The 13,271-nt window shown below is 45.2% G+C and overlaps 1 long non-coding RNA gene across 1 annotated transcript in view; it reads left to right on the forward strand.

Annotated features, from left to right (window-relative positions):
• Positions 1-13,271, forward strand: part of LOC139749004 (uncharacterized) — a 179,515-nt gene that overhangs the window by 72,031 nt on the left and 94,213 nt on the right. The window contains exon 3 of the long non-coding RNA XR_011712861.1: positions 7,023-7,151. This is a non-coding gene — a long non-coding RNA (uncharacterized lncRNA). The remainder of the gene's footprint in view (positions 1-7,022; positions 7,152-13,271) is intronic.

Genomic DNA, 13,271 nt, shown 5'->3' on the forward strand with positions numbered 1-13,271 from the left:
ATTAACTACGCCCCCGCCAACTGAGAGAACTGACTGCCGGCGATACATTGCTAGTGTCTCCTTAATTAACTCAGGGTTATTGCTGCTGATGATGACCGGGGTTATGTATATTCATTTACCTGTGCAGTGCTTCCCTCTAATCGGGTGATTCCAGATGAATTATTATCAAGGGATTAATTATTGTTGTTGTACGTTGATTAAGATGTGAGCGAAGACACACTTTTACGTTTGTATATGCATACAGTTCTCTCTCTCTCTCTCTCTCTCTCTCTCTCTCTCTCTCTCTCTCTCTCTCTCTCTCTCTCTCTCTCTCTCTCTCTCTCTCTCTCTCTCTCTCTCAGTGTGGGTAAAACAGTAAGATACTGCTGGAGAAGGCCTAACTAATCACACACGTCTGTCGTGAGTGTCAAGCAACAAGGACTTAGAGGGCATCCCCTGCTGCAATGAGGTTGTCTGAAGAGGTTCATGAGGTTCTTGGGTTATCTCAAACCGGCCTGTCACTCCTTCGAATCGAGTCAGTTCCGGTTCTTGTGGGGAGCGACGTAACGATGACCTATGTTAGTCCTGTGGTGTGAGGCTGTTTCAGTTCTCGATTGAATTTCCCTCCTCTTGTATTACCACTCTCTAAACGTAGGAACAGATGGAGTAGCAAAGCGAGGATTTTTCCCCCGAGTGCTCAGTTCCAGTCCTTTTACCCCGTTAAAACAGGAACGGTGGGCACGTATGGATCATAACAATAATGACAATAATGATAATGATGATAATAATAACGATGATGATAAAAATAATGATAATAGTAATGATAACAATAGTATAAGTAATGATGTTAATGATACTAATGATAATGATAATGATAAGTAATAATAAATATAGATAATACAAGGGTTACATATTTCCTGAATGTACAATTGTACACCGACGACATCTTGTGTCTGGTTGCGGTCCATGGCGTGCATGGCCCCTTGAAACACGCATACCATCATCAATCTGTTGCTCCTCCTTAAGCTAACAATTGATGACGTCAGTGTCTCGAATTGATAACCACAGAGGAATGAAACTTCCACCGCTAGTGTGAGCTGCCTTGATCTGCCTGCCTTCCCAGGTGCCTCCTGGCTGCTTCTCTCTCTCTCTCTCTCTCTCTCTCTCTCTCTCTCTCTCTCTCTCTCTCTCTCTCTCTCTCTCTCTCTCTCTCTGTGGTAGGCGCTTCGTTCGTTCTAGCCCTACCGTGATGGTTGAATCTCGTCGAAGGGACTCTCTATCTCTCGTTTCTCTCTATTTTTGTCTCTCCTTTTCTTTGTCTCTTTCTCACTTTTTTTTCTCTCGGAGAGCCGAGCTGACTTCCTCTCACCAGTCGTGGTCATGATGCAACCCAGTCCTCCAGTCCTGGTCAGACAGTAAGTCTACTCAGGGGCTCCAGGCTCTCCTCCTGCAGAAGAACTGCTCCTTCCTCGCTCGTCCTCATCTCAGGTGTGATCCAAACTCCGCTCTCCTCTCCGAAGGGCACCCCACTTCCCTCTCCCTCTCCCGGGACACCATAATGTAGGATACATCACACTCACACACACACACACACACACACACACACACACCGCAGCCAGAGCCTTGCCTCGTCCCTCTGGTGGCCACGGCGAAGGTAAGAATTATCCCTGCAGTGGAGGAGGACCTTTACGGTGCCGGCCAACAAAAGGAGGCCGTCCAGGCGTGAAGACAAAGCCGAGTCCGCGCCCACTACCACCACCCAGCCGCCCACTTACCTTCCAGGGCTGAGAGTGACCACCGCCGCCCACTACCACCACCCAGCCACCCACTTACCTTCCAGGGCTGAGAGTGACCACTGCCGCCCACTACCACTCCACCGCCAATCCCACCTACTTCGTCTGGTGCCGAGGGCGGCCCGCTCCTGAAGACTATCCTCCTTGCTACGTACCTACGTCACGCCCCGAAGGGGAGGCGTGTAGAGTCGGACCATCTAGTGAGATCCAGGAACGGGATGGAATATGCTGGTGGATAAAGGGCGCGGGAGGAAGCTCAGGGTGGAAGAGGGAGGAAAAGATTGAGAGGAAGCGAGTGGAGGAAACAGGTGGAAAGTATGACTGAGGCACAAATAAGTGGAGGTTAGCGAGTGCCGCAAACTGGTGGAGGGTACGGGTGAAGCTAACTGGTGGAACAAACAATGGAGGGGAGGTTGTAAGGGCCGAAGTAGGAACTCCATAATTGACGTCATCTAGGATGAAGATGGATCGTAAGAGGAATAGCAGAAAGCTGAGAATCGAGCTGAGTTGTTGAGGTCGAGAATGGAGGCGGAAGAGAGAGCGATGTTTTTAGTTGTGTGCAGACAGAGTGAGAGGATGAGTGGTGGAGATAGTGATACCCACGCCTTCTTTGGCGAGGCTGTCTATATCTTCGTCAGTAGACGAAACAGATTACATTCTCGTTAGAGAACTTTTCTCTTCAAAAGAGTCCTATCCTGTCTCTGCGACCAAGCGTAGCGCAGCTTGGAGCCAAAGGAGCCCCTAGAAATGTGGTCCTGGAGCAACACTTGGACACTTTCTGAGAGGGGTCCTGGATTAATTGATATCGGCTATGATAATAGTTGCGAATCCTGGTTATCACAGTCGGTACACAGTCAACCCAGCTATTCATTCTCTCTCAGGGGTTGGTCGATGAATTGGGTACCTGGCTTTGGTTAACACATACTGCAACACAGTGTTGCAGTAAGGTCACAGTGATGCGCGTGATCAAGTATTTGCTGATAATCACGAGGAAAAAATGAAACACAATGAGTCCCAATTTATCGTGTTTCATTTTTCCTGGTGGTCATCAGCATATATATATATATATATAATGTATATATGTATCGTCAATGAGAAGGCCTTAATTAAGGCATTCAGTTTCCTGTGCCGTCACAGCAACCAAAAAAGATAGCAATAATAAAATGGTGATAATGATAATGATAATACTTAATAAAAATGACAATGATAATAGTTAATAATGATGATAATGATAATAATTAATAGTAATAATAATGATAATAGTTTTTAATGACTCACAACAACAACATCCACCTTTATAACTCACTGTTCCTGAGGCGTTGCAAAATAAATGTCGTGTCGTTTGACCTTTTGTAATTCATCCTGAGAATCATTTACGAGATAAACGTTTGACAGAACGTGAGATTTATTTTCAGATCCAGCATCGTTCACTGTCTTGAAACTTCGTGAGGATGAATAAAGTTGATAAATTAACTTTAAGAAAATTAATATTCCTGCTTGTGAGAATCCGTTATGTTGCATAAGTAAACAGTACAGACAGAGTATGAATATGATACTTAGCAGAGATTATTCACGGTGATACCATATATATATATATATATATATATATATATATATATATATATATATATATATATATATATATATATATATATATATATATATATATATATATATATATATATATATATATATGTGTGTGTGTTTGTGTGTGTGTTTGTGTGTGTGTTTGTGTTTGTGTGTGTGTTTGTGTGTGTGTGTGTGTGTGTGTCTTTTCCTTCACCTCTCGATCGTATTTCAAGTTGAGAATATAGATTCAGGTCACTTGATAGTGTGAAAGTTCACAAGACCAGCTAAAGACGAAAGGAAAAAAATTATGTCTATGTTCCTCCACGTCCTCAGAGAATGGCGAGAGGCTGGGCTCTCTCTCTCTCTCTCTCTCTCTCTCTCTCTCTCTCTCTCTCTCTCTCTCTCTCTCTCTCTCTCTCTCTCTCTCTCCCTAGCTATATGAACGTCTACAGGACCCCTTATCCCTCCCTCATCTGGCTAGGGCCGGCCACCAGCACCCAGCCTTCTGATCATATAATAGTCTGAGCAGTTTAAAGATCGGGTCAGGGGATAGACTCGCCGTGTGTCAAACAGGTTCTTCCCGGGTTGCGATTTCGTGTTCAACTCCATGTTTGGGTGTGTCGGCAATCAGATAATTATGGAAATGAGCTTCGTGGCCGCAGGGGTTACCCCGCACGGCTCTACCCCTCTCTCTCTCTCTCTCTCTCTACCCCCCGTGGGACGCCCTCGGTACCCCGTCTGCCTGCCCCATTTACCCCCTTCCCTTCTGCAGCGCCTTCTTACCCTGTCGTGTTTCCTCTCCTCTCTCACCCTCGGCTGTCTTCATCCGTCCGGTTCCCCACCAGCAGCAACTGTTGGTAACTCTCCCTCGGCAGTCTCCGACAGGTGGTTTACATGCAACGAAGACAGCGAGGACACACGGAACATAATCGATTAATTGCCGGAGGGTTGACTTGGGTGTGACAGACGACCGTCCACACACACACACACACACACACACACACCGGAAATTCACTAAATTCCTCCCATGGAAATACTGAGTTCCTCTCCCTCGTTACCTTCGTAACCACAGATGGTACGTAGGAAGGCTCACGAGGTGTCTCCCTCCATCAACTTCTCTTCGAAGTTGTGAGGTGAGGCGACCAGCTTGTGTTATTATCGACCAAATCCTACAAGGTGGAGCAGGTGACGGCAGGGACAGCCTACTAGTACCAACGGAGAGATTTCTGCCACGATGGCAGGGCTTGCGCGTAGTAATCACCGCAAAACTTGTTTCTTGGGTGTTGCTTCCCTCGCCCACAGCCCCCTCCACTTATCGTATATCTTGCTTGTTGTATAATGCCCTGCTTTTTCGGCGGCTACTCCACTAGCCTAGTAACCTATTCGGGGACTCATCTGGTACTATCTTCAACCATGAGTCAAGTCTGAATGTTTTTGTCGTCACTCCATGCAAATTTCCTGGTTCTCCTGGTATTGTATTTGATCAGACATTCTAGTGTCCACGCTCAGCATTCACGGATTTCTTTTGGTTGGCGTCTCTATATTACAGTTCCAAGTATCACCCTTGATTTAAAGGTTCTGTGTCTACCTCACTGAGATACTTTCAGGTTTAGTGGATCATACCTTCTAATCATTGCCAGTCATATGTTATCATAAATAATTCTCTGCTTCTCTCCGAACTATATATTTCAAGCCTCTTTCTGTTTTTCATAATATTTTATCTGTTCTAGTCCATTCATTTTTCCCGTGAAGTATTGTTGAATCTTGTCTGATTACTTTATTTACCCTCGCATAGGCCGTGACCTTACAACACAAAAATATTCAATTTCACTTTTTATACATAAGTTAAGAAAAAGTTTGCCATTTAGTTTTATATTTCGCTTGCTGTAAATGTTCGTAATATCATACCAGTAACTATTTTCTTAAGGGAGCTTTGTAATACAAATGTACTCAAAAGAAAATCAAGATTTTCGCTTGCAGTTTTTCCCAAATCTTTAACATAGTCTTCACTCTATATTTCTCCTCTTGCACAGTCTTTCTATGCAGGCGTTGAAACGCCGTTTATCTTTCCGTGACAAACCTATTCAAATTACTCGTCTTTATATTGCATTAGATTCTCTTGCCCCCATTTGTGTTTGGTATCCAAACCCCTTTATGTTTTCCTTCTTGGTCCTTATTTATCACCGCTTTGCTCACTCTTGTGTGTCATCACAGAGATCCTTACTGTAATCTCATTCGTATTTATGTTTATGTTAGATATCATGACTACATAGATTAATGAAACTGATCCCATTCCTTGTAAGACACTCGAAGGCACATCATCTTCGTCAGGCACGTTTCCTTTTACAGATATTTCGAAAATGTTTAGAAATTCACTGATCCGTTTTCTTATTTCCCTTTCAATATTGTGTTTCGCTTGTGTGTGTTCCGAAAGTGTTGGGTGATGTGTGTTACAGTTTGTGTTGGACGGTGTGCGTGTGGGGAAACACGTCCAGGATCAGCACTTACACTCCACGCTAACAAGCCAAGTAATCCATTAACCTCTGTGGGAAAACGAACTATTCATTTCCTCAGGTGACATCATTAGCTCGTTATGAAACAGGGCATTATGGATTGGCATCAACAAGGGCTAAGCTTTAGAAAAGCTTCCTTAAGCTGTGATCTGATAAAATGTTAAACCTCGTCTGTGATCCATGTATTCATATGTGTCACTGTGAAAAAAAAAAATCTCCACATCATCTACATCTGATTCTTACTGAGATCCTTGTTAAGTCTTCTTGTCATTGTAATACTTCTAAGTTTCCAAGACCTGCTCAAAAGATACTTCAAATTCTTCTCACAAACAACTACGCATCTATCATCTTCTTCCTTCAACCTGGTGACGTGGTTAACGTCGTAGCTGCTGCTGCTTCAAGCCTCTCCTGAATGCTTCGTTCACTAATTTCTACTCTGATAATTGAAGGGACGCCGTCAACCACCAGCCAAATCGACCCCTTCCCTTCCCCTACACATCCTGCGGCTTTGAGTGGCATGACAAGTGACGGAGATGATGACACAGACACGAGGCATAATGCCACCACCAGCAGGGGTACAGGAAGCGGCTGTAAGAGTCGGAGATATCGGCATATAATGAGGAATTAGCTGGGCGAAGGCGTGACACTGGTAGCCAATAGCCCAGCCAGCCGTCCTCCGCGATATCCTCACCACTGACATATGAACGCTTTTCAAAAAAACATTTCTTTTTTTGTTTCCTGTTTCTTCTACGGATCATTGTGGAGCTCCTGCTGTGAGGGGAGATAGGCTCTGCCCTAAAGCTTCTCTGTTGTTCGTTCTTAGCCCGCTAAAGCTTGGTGTAAGCCCAGCTTGAGCCTGATTTATCATTATCAGAGTTAAATGATGTATGGTATTAGTCCTTATTCTGTTTCTCTCTCTATCTCTCCACTTGTTCCTCACTTAGTATCGTATGTGTAACCTGTCATGAGCCTATGGTCTTCTTCTGTAAGACTCTCGATCATGGTGTTCAAAGCTCTTGGTAATGACATGTTACACAGAGCCTTTCAGGTTCGGGTCATAGGTACAAGTACGCAATCATCCTAATCTCTCGTCTTTAATAAAGTCTATATTATCTTTACCAATAAAGATAATTGTGACACAGGCTCACCTCAGTCCCCTCTTCCTCAGCCGGAAATCTACCTGTGGTGACGGGCCAATGAGCGGGCTGCAGTTGCCGGCATTACGTGGGTCTTAGCTTGCGATTGGACGGCCGTAGACGTCGCTCCGCCCACCGGTCAAGCACACGTAAACATCGAGGTAAGCTCAGCGATTCCCACACTGGGGTCCTGCCTGAGGTGCGGACCCCGATCTCCCTTCACCTATGTCTTGGGGTCTTGGTTGGTGTTGCCAAGGCACGCCGCAATTACCAGCCCAGTGGGTTGGCTTAATTCCGTGAGCGATAGGCGTTGTATATTTGATTTTTATCGAGCACTACGTCATTCGTTATGCCACGAGTGAGTGGTATTAATTGCTTATCGACCATCCCCTCCCCCGAGGCTTAACTAGTGGCCATGGCGTCTCATACCGCTGGTGTACAGCTGGGTATATCTGTCGAAGGTGCCTTAGGAAGGGGACCAGCTGTGAGTACCTTAGACACACCTGGTGTCTGCAAAGTTAGCCCATGGGAGAGAGACCAGCTGTGAGGGTCTTCAGCGCAGCTGGTGTCTGATGCGTTACTGCTATGATTCTTGTTCGACCAAATTTATACATATGAGAGTGTCTGTGATAATGTATTGTGTATGTATATGAATATACGTATGTGTGTCTGCATTCATGTATACATCCGAGTATATACTCAAATAGGAAGATCTATCATTGTAGGTGAATATATGTTCATCAGTTCTTGCTTGTTGTGACACAACGTTCGTACCAGTGCAGAGGAATTCTTCTGGGACGAAACACGAGCCTAAGCATCAGTAAACTCGTTCCACCGTCATACAGTAGCCCTAACAGTAGCACAGTAGCCCCGGGAACTAGTCCAATTATCTCCCTCTAAAATATTGATCATTTATCATAATACAGTTGTCCCGGTATGTTTTTGTTATCCCCAATACTTTGACAGGAGGAAGACCCTTACCTAACAGTAGATCCAGCACTTATACATCAGCCCTAAACCAGTGTAGTCCCTAATTGTAGTCTCATAGTCATTATACAAGCACAGAAACACCAGGACCGATATAGTAACCATGTACCCAGTACACATGCTTCAACTTCAACGAGTAAGTCCCAATGCCAAAGTTTCCCCCGCTTATCTATTTACTTATCTGTCATTTTTATCCTTTTTTATACACTTTATATAAGGTCTGGTTTCTGGGAGGGTTTTTGTCCTTGGCTGGAGTCTGCGATAAAAAATATAGAATCTCTTATATCATTATACTAGTCCCTTACATTAGTGCAGTGACCCCCAACACTAACACAGCGGCCTCTACACAGGTACAGTGCCTCCTACACCAGTATAGATGCCCCATACAGCAATACAGTAGACTCTTACATCAGGACAACGACCTCTGCACTCGTACAGTAAACCTTACACCAGCAAACTGAGAACCAGGAAATTCATAACTGGTCACTGGTTTACCAAGCAATAAATAGACGTGTATCCGAAGTGCACTATATTTCAGGTTCTGAAATAGCCCTTCATAGCCCTGGTGCTGCTCAGGTCACACAGCTGACCTACCTTAAATCATGCAACTGACCTGTCCTTTGGGAACACGGTTGGCCTGCCTTCAAGATATACAACTAACCCGTGTTTGGGTCATATTGCTGACCTGCTCTTAGGTCATTTTAGGTCAAGGACCTGACCTGTCTTTAGGTCATATTGTGGCCTTTTTTTTTAGATGGTATTGCTGACTTACCCTTATGTCATTCAGTTGACCTGTCTTTTGACCATATTGCTGACCTGATCTCAGGTCAAACGGTTTCTCTGTTATAGTAAGGAGAAGTAAAGAGAATATTCTCACATCAGATGCTCTTCCCTGCCACTCTCCTTGTAACAGACTTACCTTGTTATTCTCCCAGTCACAGGCTCTGTTGGGACTCTCTCCTCACAGAGATTGCTGTGCCACTCTCCCATTCACAGGCTCTTGCTTTATCACTCTCCCAATCAAAGACAATCGTTCTGTCACTTTCTCAGTCACATTCTCTTACTCTGTCACTCTCCTAGTCATAGACATTTGCTCTCTCACTCCCTCGTTACAGATACTCTCTCTGTCACCTGGTCTTCAGACAAAAACAACTTCAAGTATGAAAGAGTAAAAATAAAGGATGAATGATGATGAAACATTAATCGTCTATAAGACCGAGAAGAAGATAAGAAACAGTCGACAGTTATAGCACCATCATCATCATCATCATCAAGATCATTCTGTAGGTGGGTAAGGAGAAAAGCAAAATGAATAAGATCTAATTTGAAAGACACCACTTAACCTTCATCTGGAGAGGCCATGATAAGATAGGTTGAGTAGCGATGGGATAGGTTGGGATAGGAGAGTGGTTGGGTAAGGGTACCTGGGCACGGACGAAAGGAGAGGAGCAAGGAGAGAAAAAGAAATGAGTTTACTGCTTGTCATTAAACATCTGGTGATTGAGTCCTCGTACAATACAAGTAGTGACCTACCAGTATGAGACACGTTTACATGACGTTGCTTAACGAGAGACGTTTGCATGACGTGACCTGACGAGAGAGGTGCGCACGACGTTGCCTGACGGGAGACGCGTGCATGACGAAGCTTGACGTAAGACGTATTCAAGACAGCCTGCTGCTCCCTTCCTGTTTCTTCCTCCTCCTTGCAGCCTCCCTTCCCTTGCCTAAGACAAGCGTCATTCGCACGCAACAAAAAATCAACATTTGCTTTCGTCATCTTCCCACCATGTTCGCGTTCCTGCACTCGGCCAACCTCACACCCATACCTCCGCCCACCTTATACCTGCCACCTCTCACACCATCCACTCCCACCATGCACTCCTCACACCATCCACCCCACACTAGCTACCACTCTCTCCATCCACCCCACATTAGCTACCATTCCCTCCATCCACCCCACATTAGCTACCACTCCCTCCATCCACCCCACATTAGCTACCACTCCCTCCATTCACCCCATCACCCAGGGACTGATATCCTGAACTCCATTCTGAAGGTGGTGCACTTACCTCTCCACCCTCACCACAAAACTCCCTCCTCCCTTACCACAACACTCCCGTCTTCTCCGCCTCCTCCCCACTCCCCTTACCCTCCTCCTCCCACAAGAAAGGTTTAGGGGGGGGGGGGTGCCGCCAAGCCCCCCGTGACCTCATCTCAGTCAGTAGACTCGATCATGACCTCACCTCAGAGGTGAACTCAGCATGAGACGAGCTTTTGTCTCGCTTGAGCTCAGTGGCCGACTCGTCTCATGTTGTCTTGTCTGGCCCAGCCCAGTGGCCGAAGGCAGCTCGTGGCGTTGTGTCCGTGTTCATGGACTCATAATCTCCAGGAAGGCTGCCTTGATCTCCTTCTATCGATGACTTCATCGTTCACCATCCGTGTCTGTCCTCTGTAGATATAGATAACAGGAAAGCTAAGACTCTGTAGATATCGATAACAGGAAAGCTAAGACGAATAGATGAGAAAAATGTGTTGTGTATGCATGTCCATCATGATCTATATGTCCTCCCATACAGAGAAGTAGATACATAGATAGATAGGTGTAGTGCACAGGGTCGGGTGTTGGGCGTTGTACACAAAGACCGGTGTTGGATGTAATACACACCCCTTGGGTCGCCCTCCTGTGCTACCCAGTACACAGCTAGTACAACTGAAGGCCGCTGGGGTTCTTATCAACAACATTCATATTTTTCTGAAATTAGATTTTGGATTTCTTTTTGTTTCATTTTTTGAATCATTTGATTTCAGACATTTGGCATTTCTGTGAACGTTTGATGCGTAATGTTCTTCAAGATATATAGCGTTTCTTTTTAGATATAATTGATGTGTGTTCAGTAATTTTCTTTTGTATATGCTTACAGTTCTCTTCATGGTAAGTTCATGTATTGTTCCTGATATGCCAATCTGTCTCTGACCTCCTGACCCATTGGTTGACTTAAGCACGTGACCTCGCTCTAAAGTAGGAAGACATAACCGTTTTCTATAAGGTATAATGCAAGTTATTTTTTGTATATTCGATTGTGATTCAACACAAACATGTACAAATATAGACACTAACAAACAAAACAAAGTTCGACCATTTTTTCTTTCATTTTTTTTTTCCTGGGATGATCAGGTTGAGAGGAACACATACGTGCTGTCTGTAACTATGACGCCGAGCTAAGTTTAACCTGGGACAAAAACTGGTACGCGTTGCATCAAGTAGACATTCTTGGCCCTCTGGTAACGATTCTTATTATTTCTCTTATCTTCGCTTATCTATTATCATAGAGTTGATTGCCTTTGTAATCATATTGCGCGTGCTCCTGAGAGCATACGGATATAGCCCTTTTGATATTAAGGGCAAAGAAAATGCCATTTGAGGTCCCTATTAAATCTGTGTGTTTAGTGGATTCCTCAAGGTGTTCTGTTCCGATACGGTCGAGAACCCTATACAGTACAAGGGCATTATATGCAGTGAGACCATGTATGACTCTAGAATTATCTTGAACCTTCTGAAGAAGGTGTTTAAGACTTTCAATTGTTGGTCGTAACTTGACCTTGACAGCCTTAATGACCTCGGCAGTTGATTGACCCAAAGCCTATAAACCAACCAACCACACAGTGGCAATGGAAGGACCTTTATCTCTACCATGTGTTGCCTTATTGAAAGCACATCGCCAGCCAGGAAGTCTGTCCCCTTCGTTTGATCACTGACAACATGAACACAATGTGTTGTTATTTGTGGTTACTGTTTTTGTGCTACGGGGAGAGAGTTGTACGCCGTTTCCCGCTTCAGTTAGATAGCGTTCGGAATGAAAAAGAGATAGCCTTATTCGATCACATCTACATCCAGCTGTCATGAGTAATACACCGAAAACCATAGTCCCCTAACTACAACTAAGAATCAAAGACCTTTCAGTGGTTTTCCCTGAACGATTTATATGTGGTGGTTCAGACCAGGTCCCTTGTTCGAATGGCCCCAGAACAGGGATGTTTGAAGCACGGACTGAAAAACAAGATAGTCGTAAAAAAGGAGATGTATGCCTCCATTCTGGCACACTAACCCTTGCTGTACATTCACCAGAGACAGAAGCATCGCCCGAGGAGAGGCAGGAATGTTCCCATGGAAAGTCAAAAAAAAGATATTTCCTAATTAAGTTTCTTTGGTCAGCGCTAGTGGGAAGCCGGTGTAATGACTGAGAGTAAACGCTGAGAGTATCGGCTGAGAGTATCGGCTGAGAGTAACGGCTGAGAATATCGGCTAGGAGTACCAGCAAAGAGCAGTGGCTGACAACAGCAGCCAAGGCTAACGGCTGAGAGCAGCGGCCTGGGAATGAGAGCTGCTAGTAATGTTGCAGTCTCCGAGGGAACACTTGCAGATCGAGTATGCTGTGGGCGTGACGTGGGCGTGTTTTAGCAGTGAGTGGGCGGATATGGGAGGGTATGGGCGGCTAACGGAGGCAGGTAAGACCGCCCACTGTGCCCCACGTCTGCTCTTGTCATCGCGTGGTCATTACATTTCTCGGCGATGATGGCGTGTGTGGGCGTGGAACACTTCGGAATGCGGATATTTCACAAGACTGTCTAGGCGTGTCGGACATACGACACTGACGTAGCAATCAGCAACACCTCGACGCACGTAATGAGCAGGAAAATAAATGACTCCCGCTTCGTAAACACGGGTCGCATCCCTGGTTAAAACATTCCCACTAGTAGTCAAGGCCACTGTAATTATATCGAGTTGCCAAAGGATGAGGATGCCATTTCTGGATCGCGTTTAACCCTGTCAGCGAGGCATCCATGTCGTGGTGATCTGAGATTTTCATTCGCTGAGGCAATGACGGGTTCCAGGACGCTTGGAATCTTAAAGGTCGTCGCGCCGGTCTGTGTGCTATGAGTGACTTAGAGGTGATAATGAGCGTGGTGGCTTCGGCCAGAGGGAGCTTATGGCGTTGTGCTCCCTGGTGGTGGGTCTTACAACTAACTCCTCATCCCGGCGTTTAGCCTCTGACTTCAATATTGCAAAGAAAAAAAAAATATCTAAAATAGTCAGTCACTTGTCTCCCCTCACTCCTTCCTGCCTCGATGTCTATTCTCTCGTTCAGTGATATAGATCCTCAGCAGAAATAAAGCATCTGAAAGGCCCTTATCTTAGGGCATTTGATATGACCTTATCTTCGCGTTCCATTCTCTTAAGTATCTGCTCATATCTGGTACGCCCTCACGTGAGTCCTGCCGGCCGCCACCTCCCA

The sequence above is a fragment of the Panulirus ornatus genome, chromosome 6, assembly GCF_036320965.1.
Source record: "Panulirus ornatus isolate Po-2019 chromosome 6, ASM3632096v1, whole genome shotgun sequence".
Taxonomy (NCBI): domain Eukaryota; kingdom Metazoa; phylum Arthropoda; class Malacostraca; order Decapoda; family Palinuridae; genus Panulirus; species Panulirus ornatus.